Here is a 13362-nt window from a genome sequence, read left to right as displayed (position 1 = left end):
CTCTTTGATGGCTTCTAATTTCCTCAAGGTAGGGTTAGAGGTACTTTGCTGAAGGTGGTGGGGCCAGCGGAGGTGTTGGTAGTTTAATTAGAATAAATGAGTCTGTCATAGCCACTGAAGTTACTTAAGATTGTCAGGCCACAACATAGGGACTCAGTTAATGTGAAATGATGATATTGTGATATCAGCCTGAATATACAATTATGCCTCTCTATTTATATATTGGACAGCACTCTAGACCAATGTTGTCCAATATAAATATAATTCAAGGCACAAATATGAACTACATAAGTAATTTTAAGTTTTCTAGTAGGGACATTATAAAAGTGAAACACACAGATAAAATTAATTTTAATACATTTTATTTAATCCAAACTTCCAAATTACATCAACATGTAACCAATATAAACATTACTGAGATATTTTACAATCTTTTTTCACACTGAATCTTTGAAATCAAGTATGTATTTTATATTTACAGACCATCTCAATTCAGATTAGCCACATTTCGAATTCTCAATAGCTGCATATGGACAGTGTCTACAGTTTTAGACAGAGCATTCCTGGACAGTGATTTTTTTCCTTTCTAACAGCATTATGGTCCTGAGGACATTTTCTTAGTTTAATGATGAGAAGAATGAGTCACAGCCAGAATTACAAATCAAGCTCTATCATGTGTACTTTTTTTATTTTTAATTTTTTTAAGTCTATATTGAATTTGTTACAATATTGCTTCTGTTTTATGTTTTGCTTTTTTGGCTGCAAGGCATGTGGGATCTTAGCTCCCCAATCGGGGGTCAAACCCACACCACCTGCATTGGAAGGCAAAGTCTTAACCACTGGTGCACCAGGGCAGTCCCTATCATGTGTATTTCTTCTCATTAGGCCACACCATGCAATGTAATTAAAAAGAGTGATATGACGAGACATAATACTTCAAGTTGCCAGGTGAACAGAAAGGATTGTAGGAACTGAAGGATAGATGTTAGTTGAATTCAACAAAAGTTGAGTCACACATATAGAACTGAGTGTCACTGAAAGATCTGGTAAATGAAGGCAGGTTAAATTCCTTCCTGCTTCTGAAACTCTTTTGTTTTGCTTTATTTTCATTTCTTTCCTTCTTTTAAAGATTCTTTACAATTTCCCTGGGACCCAAAGGACATGTACATTAGCAGAACTGGCACACGTAATTCCACTTCCTAGACAATACATATTTTAGACACAATATTTTAAAAGGGAACATCAGGATGCTGAACCATGACCTATAATTAGCAAGCTATATCTAAAAATATAAGACTGGGGCTTCCCTGGTGGCGCAATGGTTGAGAGTCCGCCTGCCAATGCAGGGGACACAGGTTCGTGCCCCGGTCCGGGAAGATCCCACATGCCGTGGAGCGGCTGGACCCGTGAGCCATGGCTGCTGAGCCTGTGTGTCCGAAGCCTGTGCTCCTCAACGGGAGAGGCCACAACAGTGAGAGGCCCGCATACCGCGAAAAAAATAAAATAAAAATAAATAAATAAATAAATAAATAAATAAAAATAAAAATATAAGACTGATCACAACCATTAAGGGGCTCAATCTTTCTGAGGCTCTATCTCTTTTTTTAACATCTTTATTGGAGTATAATTGCTTTACAGTGGTGTATTAATTTCTGCTTTATAACAAATTGAATCAGCTATACATATACATATATCTCCATATCTCCTCTCTCTTGCCTCTCCCTCCCACCCTCCCTATCCCACCCCTCTAGGTCTAAGTATCTTTTAATTCAAATTGTTTCTAGAAGAATCTCAAAACAGAACAAAACAAAACAAAAAATAGCAGTTTCAGAGATACAGGCAAGTATGGAGATGAACCAGTTCATATACATCTCAGTCAAGGGACATATTTGTTTTGGGTATTTATTGCTACATAATGAACTACTCCAAAATCCAGTGGCTTAAAATACCACTCTTCTACTCATCTGCTCATGATTCTGAAATTTGGGCAGAGCTCCATCTCTGTTCTGCATGGTATCAGCTGGTGTGGATCACTGGAGGCTGGAGGATGAAATTCCAAGATGGCCTCACTCACACAGCTGGCAGCTGCTGTCTGTTGACTGGGAGCTCAGCTGCTGGCTGCCGGCCAGGAGCCTCAATTCTCATCCAGGTGGCCTTTCCACATGGCTAGGTTGGGTTTTTCACAGGGTGTTCAGACTTCCGGAATGATAGCTGGCTTCCCTCTCAGCCTGAGCACCAAAGTAGAGCTGCTGACCCTTCTTAAGGCTTAGCCTTATACCCGGCACAGCATCACTTTCACTGCATTCTATTGCTTAGAGCACATCACAGGGCTAGGTCAGATGCAAAGGGGGAGAACTACGCAATGTATGAATGCTGGGAACTTGGTGCACTGGGGGCTACCAAACAGCACTAATTCACATGAGTGAACCTGTTCCACATTTAAAATTTTCAATCAATTATTTTCTGAATGTTCTATGTTTTTAGCAGCTTATTCATGCTCCATTGTTGCAATATCTTCTCAGATATCTGAGGATAGTAATAAAAATTATTTAAAATTTTCCTTCTTTTCCTAAATAGTCTGTTTCCTCCAAGGTCAGATTTTCTTTTCTTTGTTAAAATTTGTTTTGAACTAGTTTCTTATTTTGTTTTCTCACCTTGGTCTTTCTCTTTTAACTTGCTGATCTTCCTCAAAATGCTTGTCATCTTGGGTTTCCTTTTGTATTTATGAAAGAAAAATTAAGTCAAGTAATAGAGGTGCTGGCACAGGTTTCCTCTACCATTTCTTTGATACCTGGGTTCCCAAATGAAAAGGGCTGGCAGTGAGTTCTGTGTGCTTGTGCAGAGTGTGCTGAGTGAGAGACGACCATACAGCTGTGCTTGTGGGGAGCAGACAGGCAGGTTCGCCCTTGCCTCCATCCTCATGGTAAAATAAAGACTTACTCTGAGGTGGGCAGCACACTCCCTCACCGAGAGCCCTGGCCTCTCCAAGCAGACTGTTCCTCCAAGAGAAGGTCTCAGATTTCTTGCTGGGAGCAAATATTGCTATTGCCAATTGCTCTGTGAGCTGAGGGGCCAGTGGTAGAAACAGAGAAAGGTATCTGACTAACAGACTCACCTGTTCAGTAGATTAATTGCCTTGATTACTGCCCCGTATCTCTCTTCTGCTCTTAATATCTGCTATTTCAGAGCTTGGATGTACTCTGAGTCTCCATTTAGGAGCAGAACTTCCCCTCTGCTGCAGCTCTCCCTGGAGAGAGTTCTGTTGGCAACTCAGATATTTGAGAAGATATGCATCAATGGAGTATGAATAGGCTGCTGAAAATAGGACATTCAGAAAATAATGTGATTTCTGCAATAAAACTTCAGTAGTACTGCTGGATGATAAGATTAAGGAAACTGTTAAGATCATGGAACAAAAGAAAAAGGATACAAAACATGAAAGACATGAAGCAACAAACCAGGTGTTCAACATCCATCCCAGGAAAACTGAACAAGTTAATGAAAAGAGGACATAATTAAGGAAGTAAAAAAATAAATTTCTCAGAGGCAAAAAAATAAATTAAAAAACACTCAAATCTTCAGAAGGAAATGTGTCCACCATAAGCTGAGTAGCATGAATACAAAAAGATACATATACATCAGTGTAAAATCTTACTAAGGATAGATACTCCTAAAAGCTGCCATAAAGAAAAATAAAACACACATAAAATAGGTCAACTACAAAGGCCCAAATCTTAGATCGACGATAGACACTGTATTATCAATATTGGAAGCTAGAATACATTTTAGCAATACCTCCAACGTGCTGAGAAAATAGAACCCATGACCCTACACCCAGTGGCATGGCTGTCCCAAGGGATGGATGGAGAGAGGCAGAGGACATAAGCAGAGCATTTGAGTCCTTCCACGTAGACAGAAGGTACAACTTACAGTCGCACAGAACACAGGCCAGCAGCAGAGTCGGAGTACAAACTCTCTGCCTTCACATCTCCCTGAAGGTACACGACTGCTACTGCACCACCTGTTTCAGGTGAACATTCCATTTGAGAAGCCCTATTTGGTGTTATTTTGTATGGAACTCTCTTCTTTCCTGCCAGCCCACCAGGAGCAAGTAGCTGATGATGACTCCAGCATGTTTCAGAATGTTTACTGTGAGATAGACTGAACCAAAGGTCAGTCTGTGAGTGCACCTGCCCTCCAGCAGATCCTTTTTTTTTTTTTTTTTTTTTGCAGTATGCGGGCCTCTCACTGCTGTGGCCTCTCCTGTTGCAGAGCACAGGCTCCGGACATGCAGGCCCAGCGGCCATGGCTCACAGGCCCAGCCGCTCCGCGGCATGTGGGATCCTCCCGGATTAGGGCACGAACCCGCACCCCCTGCATCAGCAGGCGGACTCCCAACCACTGCACCACCAGGGAAGCCCCAGATCCACATTTGAAGCCAGTTCCTGCCCCAGTCAGTCACCATGGGGACTAAGTTCATTTCAGAACTGCAAGGAGTTGAAGAGTTTACCTCCTATAGTCTTCTTGGAAAAAAAAAAAAAAAAAAAAGATGGGAATCTACTTGGAAACTGAAAAATGAAACAAAAAAAGAAGAATTTAAGAAAAAATGAATGGGAGGGTCTACCAAAATATGGAATTATTTCAAGGATACAATGTAAAGACAGATGACAGCTGCACAGGGAGTTTATAAAACAATTGTCCCAAATTAGAATTTGAGGTCAAAGGACTCCAAGATGACAATCTCAAAGAATAAATTTCAATCAACAAATAGTATTAAAGATGTGGAAGAATCTCATACTTTAATAAGGAAGTCACTTTTTCCTCTTGACAAGAAAAAAAGAAAGAATTAGAAATTCGAGGAAAAACAAACATGTGCAAGAAAATCCCATTGCAAAGATGAAGCGAACTAAATGGCATGATTTTGAGCAATGGTGTAAAGTCAAAGGAGAATTCATTTGGTCTGTGTGTTGGAACATTCTCCGTGGAATTGCACAGGGTTAGTGACATATGATTTCATAAGAATTTGGTTCTGTAATAAGTGAAAAATATGTATAATATTGGTGATGACATTTTATTTACTTTTTTTGAAATTGATCTGTAGATAAAACATGAGAGATATAATTATAGGTACAGAACAAAATTCAAATCGTATAACCTTCTAAAAATGATACAGTAGTGTAAATGATAAAAGAAGAGGTGAAAGATGTTGCATCAGCCCTAGTGTGTCCACTTACCCAGTGATGACACTGTCAGGTTTACTGAACCAGAAGTACATATTTGAATATATTGTTTAGTTCATTCTAAAATTACTTATTAAATGCCCTCCACATGCCAGCATCACTCTGGGTCCTGAGATACAGTGCTGAGCATGTTTGTAGTGCCAATAGGCACGTTTCCTGCCCTTGTGGAGCTCATGGGATAATGTGGAGGAGAGTGCAAATGGTTGAAATTCACCATCATTGACAGGAGGTCAATACTGGCTGACTCATCTATAATGATGGTAATAACCAAAACAAGGAGTCAACTTAGAAATGGTTAAAAGTGCTTGCCTTTGGGAAGTTAGAGGGGTGGGATAGGGCAGCAGGGTTTAAGAGACTAGGTTTTCATTTACCTCAATTTGTACTATTTGAACTTCTCCAAGTATAAGTGTTCTGTTAATAACATTAAAAAAAATAAACCTGGGCTTCCCTGGTGGCGCAGTGGCTGAGAGTCCGCCTGCCGATGCAGGGGACACGGGTTCGTGCCCCGGTCCAGGAAGATCCCACATGCTGCGGAGCGGCTGGGCCTGTGAGCCATGGCCGCTGAGCCTGCGTGTCCGGAGCCTGTGCTCCGCAACACAGGAGGCCACAACGGTGAAAGGCCTGCGTACCGCAAAAAAAAAAAAAAAACCTAATATTGCTGTTTTTAACCAGCAGGATCAGGCTGGCTTACACTCAGCCTAAAACCTGCATGGAACACCGGATGTCAAGGGCTTTATGACCCAAAATTCAGTGCAAAGAAATGCTGCGGCTGGGAACCATCTGCCTTTACATACACTGAGTAGATTTTTGTTCTGTAATTGTACATCTGAATATTTTAATAGTGGTATGATATGAAACAAGCTTCTATAAATATACTGAGCTTCTCTTTCTGCTTCATTTATTGCTATAAATTACCTGACTTTTAATTTTTAAACAGAATTATTTTTTTAAAAAGCACCGTGAAAAACTGTTTAAGAAAGTATATACTTGTCTAGGGGACTTCCCTGGTTAGCGCAGTGGTTAAGAATCTGCCTGCCAATGCAGGGGACACGGGTTCGAGCCCTGGTCCGGGAAGATCCCACAGGCCGCGGAGTAACTAAGCCCACGCGTCACAACTACTGAGCCTGCACTCTAGAGCCCGCGAGCCACAACTACTGAGCCCCCGTGCCACAACTACTGAAGCCCGTGCACCTACAGCATACAACTACTGAGCCCCCGTGCCACAACTACTGAAGCCCACGCACCTAGAGCCCACGCTCCGCAACAAAGAGCAGACCCCGCTCACCACAACTAGAGAAAGCCTGTGCACAGCAACAAAGACCCAACGCAGCCATAAATAAATAAACAAGCAAACAAATAAATAAAAAGAAGGAAAGTATATACTTGTCTATATGTGAAAAACAGATTTTCAAGTAATTTAACCCTTCATGTAGCCCAAATCTAATAGCATGTTGGAAGCTAGCCATCATGTGTAACAATGATCCTTGCAGATGTTTATCCAGAGTTCCATTTTGCCTGATCCCTTCCCCTGTCTGGCATCTTTTTCTCCCAAACTACCTATTGCCAGGCCCCTCCATACTCCAGGACTCTGTGGGATCAGGAACAGTCACAGAGAGGGTGGAAGGTGGGAATGGGATCAGTTTCAGGATGGGGTGGTGCTGAGGGAGAACTGGGGCACTGGGACAGGCCAGCTCTGGGTTGGGAAGGGAGAGCCGGCCTGAAGTTCTGGGTAGTGAAGGGAGTTCGGCTCCAAAGCGAACGGCAGGAGGGATGCAAGGCAGGGGTCTGGTAAGGGAAAAGGGAGGGTAACGCAACCCAAGCCTTGGGGTGCAAGAGGACTTGCTGTGATTGCAGCAGGCATGCACAGGAAAGGGTGGGTGTCCTGGGGCCTGCCGGGGGTACTGTTTCTCTCTTGAGAGGCTTCCGCCACGTGGTTCAGGAACCACGCCCACGTAGGGAATCAGTGGCATGGAATGGAGATTCTGTTTCATGAACTCAGAACCGTGAAGAATCAGATCAACACAGCAGAGTAACTACTGGAGGAGCACACCTGACCTTGTTTGCACATCTGATCTGCTTCCGGCAACCTCTGCTCTCATCCTTAGAGCTGACACGCTCAAGCACATTTCTGCCTCCATCTCCAGTCTGTTGCTGGACACAGGTCCTGGGTCACAGCTCCTGGGTACTGAAGAAACCCAGAGGGGAAAATGTGTCTGTACTCGACCATCTGAATCAGAACCACAGTGATTTCAGAAGAAGGAGCCATCTCCCCTGGCCCTGGCTTTGAGAACTCCCCTTCTGGACCCTGCCATCTCAGATGCTGACCCTAATGGATGCTGAGGGCTGTTAATTCTAGGATTGCCATCAATCCCCTCCCCTGCAGATTTCATACCACTATTAAACATGAGGAACCACTAATGGCTTTCTCTGTGCCACATATTTCCTTCCACTCTGAGCTCCTTGGGAGTCGGTGTAGCAGGGTGTGGCCTTGGAGACAGATTGACATCTAGCGGAATTTCAGCTTCATTTTCTAGCTGTGAAGCCTGGAAAAGTTTCTTAATCTCTCTGAGCTTCAGTTTTTAAAAATTGACAATTTGAGAATATTAACAACTACTTCATTGGGTTGTAGTGAGAATTAAATGAAATAATGTGCATGAAGGACCTGATTGTGAGCCTGGCACATTGTACAGACACATGCTCATTTTTGTTCTCAGGTGCCTAGACCAAAAAAAGTCAGGGTTTAGTTACCAAGTAAGAGGTAGGTATGGCTAAAGGGTAAGTAACCGGTGGGGTTTCGGTCGACACAGTGCTGTAGTAAGTATTAAATGTAATAATTTGTAAAGTGCTTAACACAATGCCAAACTTGTAAGTAGTGTTTAATAAATGATAGCCATTATTATTCATGACACTTATAAATTGCCAAAGTTGGTTGGCCATGCCCTACAGGTAGTTAGATACAGTACTTACTAAATCACAAAATTGATAGCAGAACTCAGCTCTACTGGTTAGGGTAGAGTGAAAGCATCCTTGCCCTCACTTTCCAGTAGAAAAGGCTGGGACCGCAGGTCTAGCTGCTTCCCTGAGGCAGGCCCACAGCCTCATCATGACCTGGGCATGCTGGGGTATGGTTTTCAGGCAGATTCTCCCTGCTTCCTGCTAATATTATAGGTATTCTGTGAACTAGTGGCAGTCTCTGGCTCCCGTCTCATCTGCCCTGAGTTGCCGTGACCCCTGACTCTGTGCAGAGGGTCTGGCTGGACATCCAATGCCCACTGGGTCAACATTAAGGCTGGGTCTCAATCCAGTTCCCGAACTAGCTCCCCAGAGTTGCTTCCTGCTGCCTCAGCAGAGCCTGGACATTGAGCTTTTGCCTCAGTCCTAGCTGCTCCCCTCTGACCTCACCTCATGTGGGCACCACCTGTCTTCTTCAGCAGCTGGGAAAGCTCCCAGATGTGGTAGCAAATAAGTCTGCAGGGTTATTCCAGCCTCTTACTGGAGATCAGCATCCCAGCTCAGAAAGGCCTGGGCCCCAGATATATAGCAAAGACTCTGGACATCCTGCTTTTTCCTCTTTTCTTCTCTGCTTTTGTGTTACTCTATTCTTTAGAGTTCCCAGGGACTGATAAATGACTTTATATTGACAACACTGTTAATTTAAATACAGCAAAGTGGTTGAGAAGACAGGCTTTATTATTTTTTTAAATTAATTTTTATTGGCATATAGTTGCTTTACAGTGTTATGTTAGTTTCTGCTGTGCAGCAAAGTGAATCAGTTATACGTATACATATATCCACACTTTTTTAGATTTCCTTTCCATTTAGGTCACCACAGAGCATTGAGTTCCCTGTGCTATACAGTTGGTTCTCATTGGTTATCTATTTTATACATAGTCATGTGTATGTCATTTTCAATCTCCCAATTCATCCCACCCCTCCTTCCCCCCTTGGTAACTGTAAGTTTGTTCTCTACATCTGTGACTCTATTTCTGCTTTGCAAATAAGTTAATCTGTACCATTTTTCTAGATTCCACATATAAGTGATATTATATGATATTTGCTTTTCTCTTTCTGACTTACTTCACAATCTCTAGGTCCATCCACCCCTCTTCAAATGGCACTATTTCATTCCTTTTTATGTGTGAGTAATATTCCATTGATGTACCACATCATCTTTATCAATTCCTCTGTCAATGGACATTTAGGTTGCAAGAAGACGGGCTTTACATTTGGATAGAACTAGATTTGAATTTAGCACAATTTACCAGCTGTGTGACCTTGAGCTAGTTACTTTAATCTATCTTCTCATCCAAAGATGAAAATGATAGTATTCCATAGCACACGGTTTGCATCAGTTTGTTGCCAGTAAAGAAACCTGACTCAAGTGGCTTAAACAGAAAAGAATATAGTTTTTCTCACTTAACAAGAGCTCTGGAAGTGGTGACTAATTGTGTTGATTCAATATCTCAATAATATCTCCCTAATTCGTTTGGCCTTTCCTATATCCTTATTGCCTCATGCTTGCAAAATGGCTGCTGTGGCTCCAGATATCACATTTATATTCAAGGCAGCTACATCTTTCCTTCTAATAGAAGTCTTGCCAGTAGTTCTTGTCTTGATATTCCCTTTAGATCCTGTTAGCCAGAACCAGAACATATGGCAGCTCTTACAGCAAGGGAGCTGGGAAGTTGGAGAATAGTGTTGTTTTTATTGGCTTAAACCAACCAGAGTTCATATCCTGGTGCTGGGCACATTGTGGCTCAGCAAAAAAAAAGTCAGGGTTTAGTTACCGAGTAAGAGGTAGGTATGGCTAAAGGGTAGGTAACCAGTGGGGTTTGGTTTGACACAGTGTTGTAGCATTAAATTTAATAATGTTTGTAACATGCTTAACATAGTGCTGGACTTAGAAGTACTGTTTAATACATTATAGCCATTATTAATGAAACTTACAAATTGCCAGAGTTGGTTGGCCATGCCCTACATGTAGTTAAATGTAGTACTTATAAAATTATAAAATTTATAGCAGAACTCAGCTCCACTGATTTCTGAGAGTGTCTCCCACCCCTACCAGCACAGGACTTAATCTCTTTCATTCTCTCATGGCACAAATATTTATTAAGTACCAACTTTGCGTCAGGTGCAAGATCAGGTACAAGTGACAAGCCTTCTCCCTGACTCCATGGGGTTCCCAGGCCTCAGAAATTTAATTTCTATGCCTTTTAGACCCACGTTCCCCCTACTGAGCTCCTGAGCTCCTGTAGACCCATGGCTCTACCTATTTTTTTCCACCAAATCAGAGAGCAGAAGGATTGTTTTAACATGAAAGATGGCACAGTAAACTGTGGCGAAGCCCACAACTTCGTTCTTAGATTTGGAGATCACCTGAATGTAAATGTGAATGAAGCAGACACATCCAAAGAGCTAGAAAGGAACTCTTCGCAAAACTCTTTTCTCAGGGGTACCAAACCAAGAGTTCCCCAAGATTCTGTCATCATTACTGGCATCAAACGTTTGCTGAGCATGAGCTGTGTGCAAGCTGACCATCCTGTGTTGAACCCCAAGAACACTTTACATTTATCAGGTCTGTTTCAAAACATGTCCTCTTCTCAGCAGCAGTGAGGTATCAAGGAGGCCCCACTTTCCTCAATGTATTAATGAAGGTGTTAGGATCCATAAAAGGAGCTGTTCAACATGGCAGGCCCTGTGTCAGGCATCTTATACACATTCTCTCATTTAATGCTCATGCCCTGTCAGGTAGGTCATATTATCTCAAATTTGCAAGATGAGATACCTGAGGCCAGAGCGGGTATTTTACCCAAGGTCACACAGAGCATCGATGGGAAAGCCACAGCTAGAACCCAAGCCTCCAATTTCCAATACCAAATACTGGCTTCTGGGCCCTGGGGTCCCTCATTACACACATTCTTTGGGATAAAGTACCTGTGATGAACTTTTTTATGCAGTCTGAGTAAAAACTTTCTAGAGATAGATACTATTACTTAAGCTCTGACTGTGGATTTCAATTGCCTGTATTTTCTGTAAATGTGTTTATAGAAATTACAAAATTGCCTAAGTGCCTGATTTGTGATACAATTATATTTTCCTTCCCTTCCCTTCTTCTTGCCAATACACACCTCATCACCATTATCACCATTTTGTGTTCCTTTTTGCCATGGGAGAGGAAGCTATTGGAAGTGGCGTTAAAACAAGCCTGACAACAGAATTGCAAAGAATCACTGAAGTGGTGTTAGCGTTAACCCAAGAGGTATTAACCACTTCATCTTCCATTTTCCCCACAGTGAGAGACCCTGCAAGTACCAAGGACACATCAGGAAGAATATTGTGGAGAGAGAGGTAAAGAAAAAGGATGGAAATCATCAACAAACTGAACAATGGCCAAGAGTCAAAATCCTGTCAGGTAAATATTAGGAGGAAGTGAAACAAAACACATCCTGAATTGGAGGTGGGGCAGACCCCTGTTTCCCTTCACCTTGTTCCTGATGCAGAGATTACAAAACAGGAGTGTGACCTCCTTGGAGTTTGAGAGGCTCTGGAGGGTTATAGGAGCCAGTGAGGAGTGGAGAGAGGGAGGGGAAACAACTCACTGAGTACTAACTAAAGTTCTAGGCATTTAATAAGCTTTAATTTATAGAATTATTCAATAATCCTTCAAGGCTAGTATAATCAACCAAATGCTATAGGTAAGGAAACTGAGGCTCATAGAAGTCTACCCATTTGCCCAATACTATAAGTAGTAGAAGTGGGATTCAAATCAGGTGTGTCTGACCCCAAGCCAGCTCTCTGAATTGCTGTAATCTACAGACTCATCTGTGCAGTTGATGGTTTGGATATAAGGGTAGGACCTGACATTGACCCCTCTCACTTTTAATTTTGTTGGATTCAATGGGTCAAGGTAATTTTTGATGGGGTTTGCCAGCCATGTGGTTAACTCTACATCCTAGGCTTGCACCATCTGCAAATTTTGTAAATAACAATAAGTGCCATTAAACTAACATGGCAGTGAAGCACTTGATAGTTGACATGACGCCTTGACATATGGTTGTTGACAACTCCTCCTCTTTCACCCCTTGTGCTAGGTTGTCCCTTCCTCCTTAGTGGCTGCAAGAAATAAGAAAATGTACTTGAGTATAACAACAGATTGTTGCAATTGCTGTAATCCAAATTCACTGTGTTCTGTGTTAAACTGAATTGTTGGTACCTACAGTTTGGTCTGACCAAATAGCAGGCATGGCTTCCTTCCACTTCCAGTGCATTAGGAAAACTGAAGGGAAGCCTCTGTACCAGGTCACTCCTGAAAGATTTCTGAAATTATACCTGCTCACTGTCTCATCCCACTGTACTGTATGTCAGTACAATATCAGAAAAGCAGGACTTACTTTAGTCAATATAGAACAGAAATACCTAGCAGGTATGTTAACACTCTATAGCCTCACATGGAAATTCTCTCTATCATAAAACAAAAGTCTAAGAGTTCTTGCAAGAAAATTCAGTCCTGTTCCTCCTGAATAACCCGGTCTTTCTGTGACTGTCCTCCAGTCTTTCTGGAAAGCAGAGACACATGGCACCACCTTTGTTTCTTGCCAGGACAATGCCAAGACCTGCTGATAGCATCAGCTTTCTATGTGATGGACAGGTGGATTCCTGCTGTCCTTCCTGGAGAAGAGAAGCAAAGGGGCAGACCTGTGGAGCACAGAGGACATTTGGCAGAATCACAAAGCCAAGAAAGCACAGCCACAAACTGAGAATCCTCTTTCTGGTGTGTGTGGGAGGAAGATGAGGGGTGCTGGACAGAGACCAACAGTATTCTTAATTTGAGAAAGACTAGAACACAGTAGACCTACGTGTTTGGGTCAAGTATGAGAAACTGGGCATCAAAGACTATGGAAATTTTGTTTTGTTCCATTACTGATGATTCCCTTATTCATTCACTTCTCATCTATTCATTTATTCACTTATTCTACAACCATGACTGCCCACCTACCATATTCCTAGGGAGAAGGCATGGAAAGACCAGAGGATATGGATATAATCCCCATGCTTCATGGTGAGAGCTAAAGAGTTTACCTTCTAGATGCTCTCTTGCTTTTCCTCTCTCCTAAACACC

The sequence above is a fragment of the Mesoplodon densirostris genome, chromosome 7 (assembly GCF_025265405.1).
Source record: "Mesoplodon densirostris isolate mMesDen1 chromosome 7, mMesDen1 primary haplotype, whole genome shotgun sequence".
NCBI classification, from domain to species: Eukaryota; Metazoa; Chordata; class Mammalia; order Artiodactyla; family Ziphiidae; genus Mesoplodon; species Mesoplodon densirostris.
The sequence above is the reverse complement of the archived record's forward strand: the minus strand, read 5'-3'. Positions refer to the sequence as shown.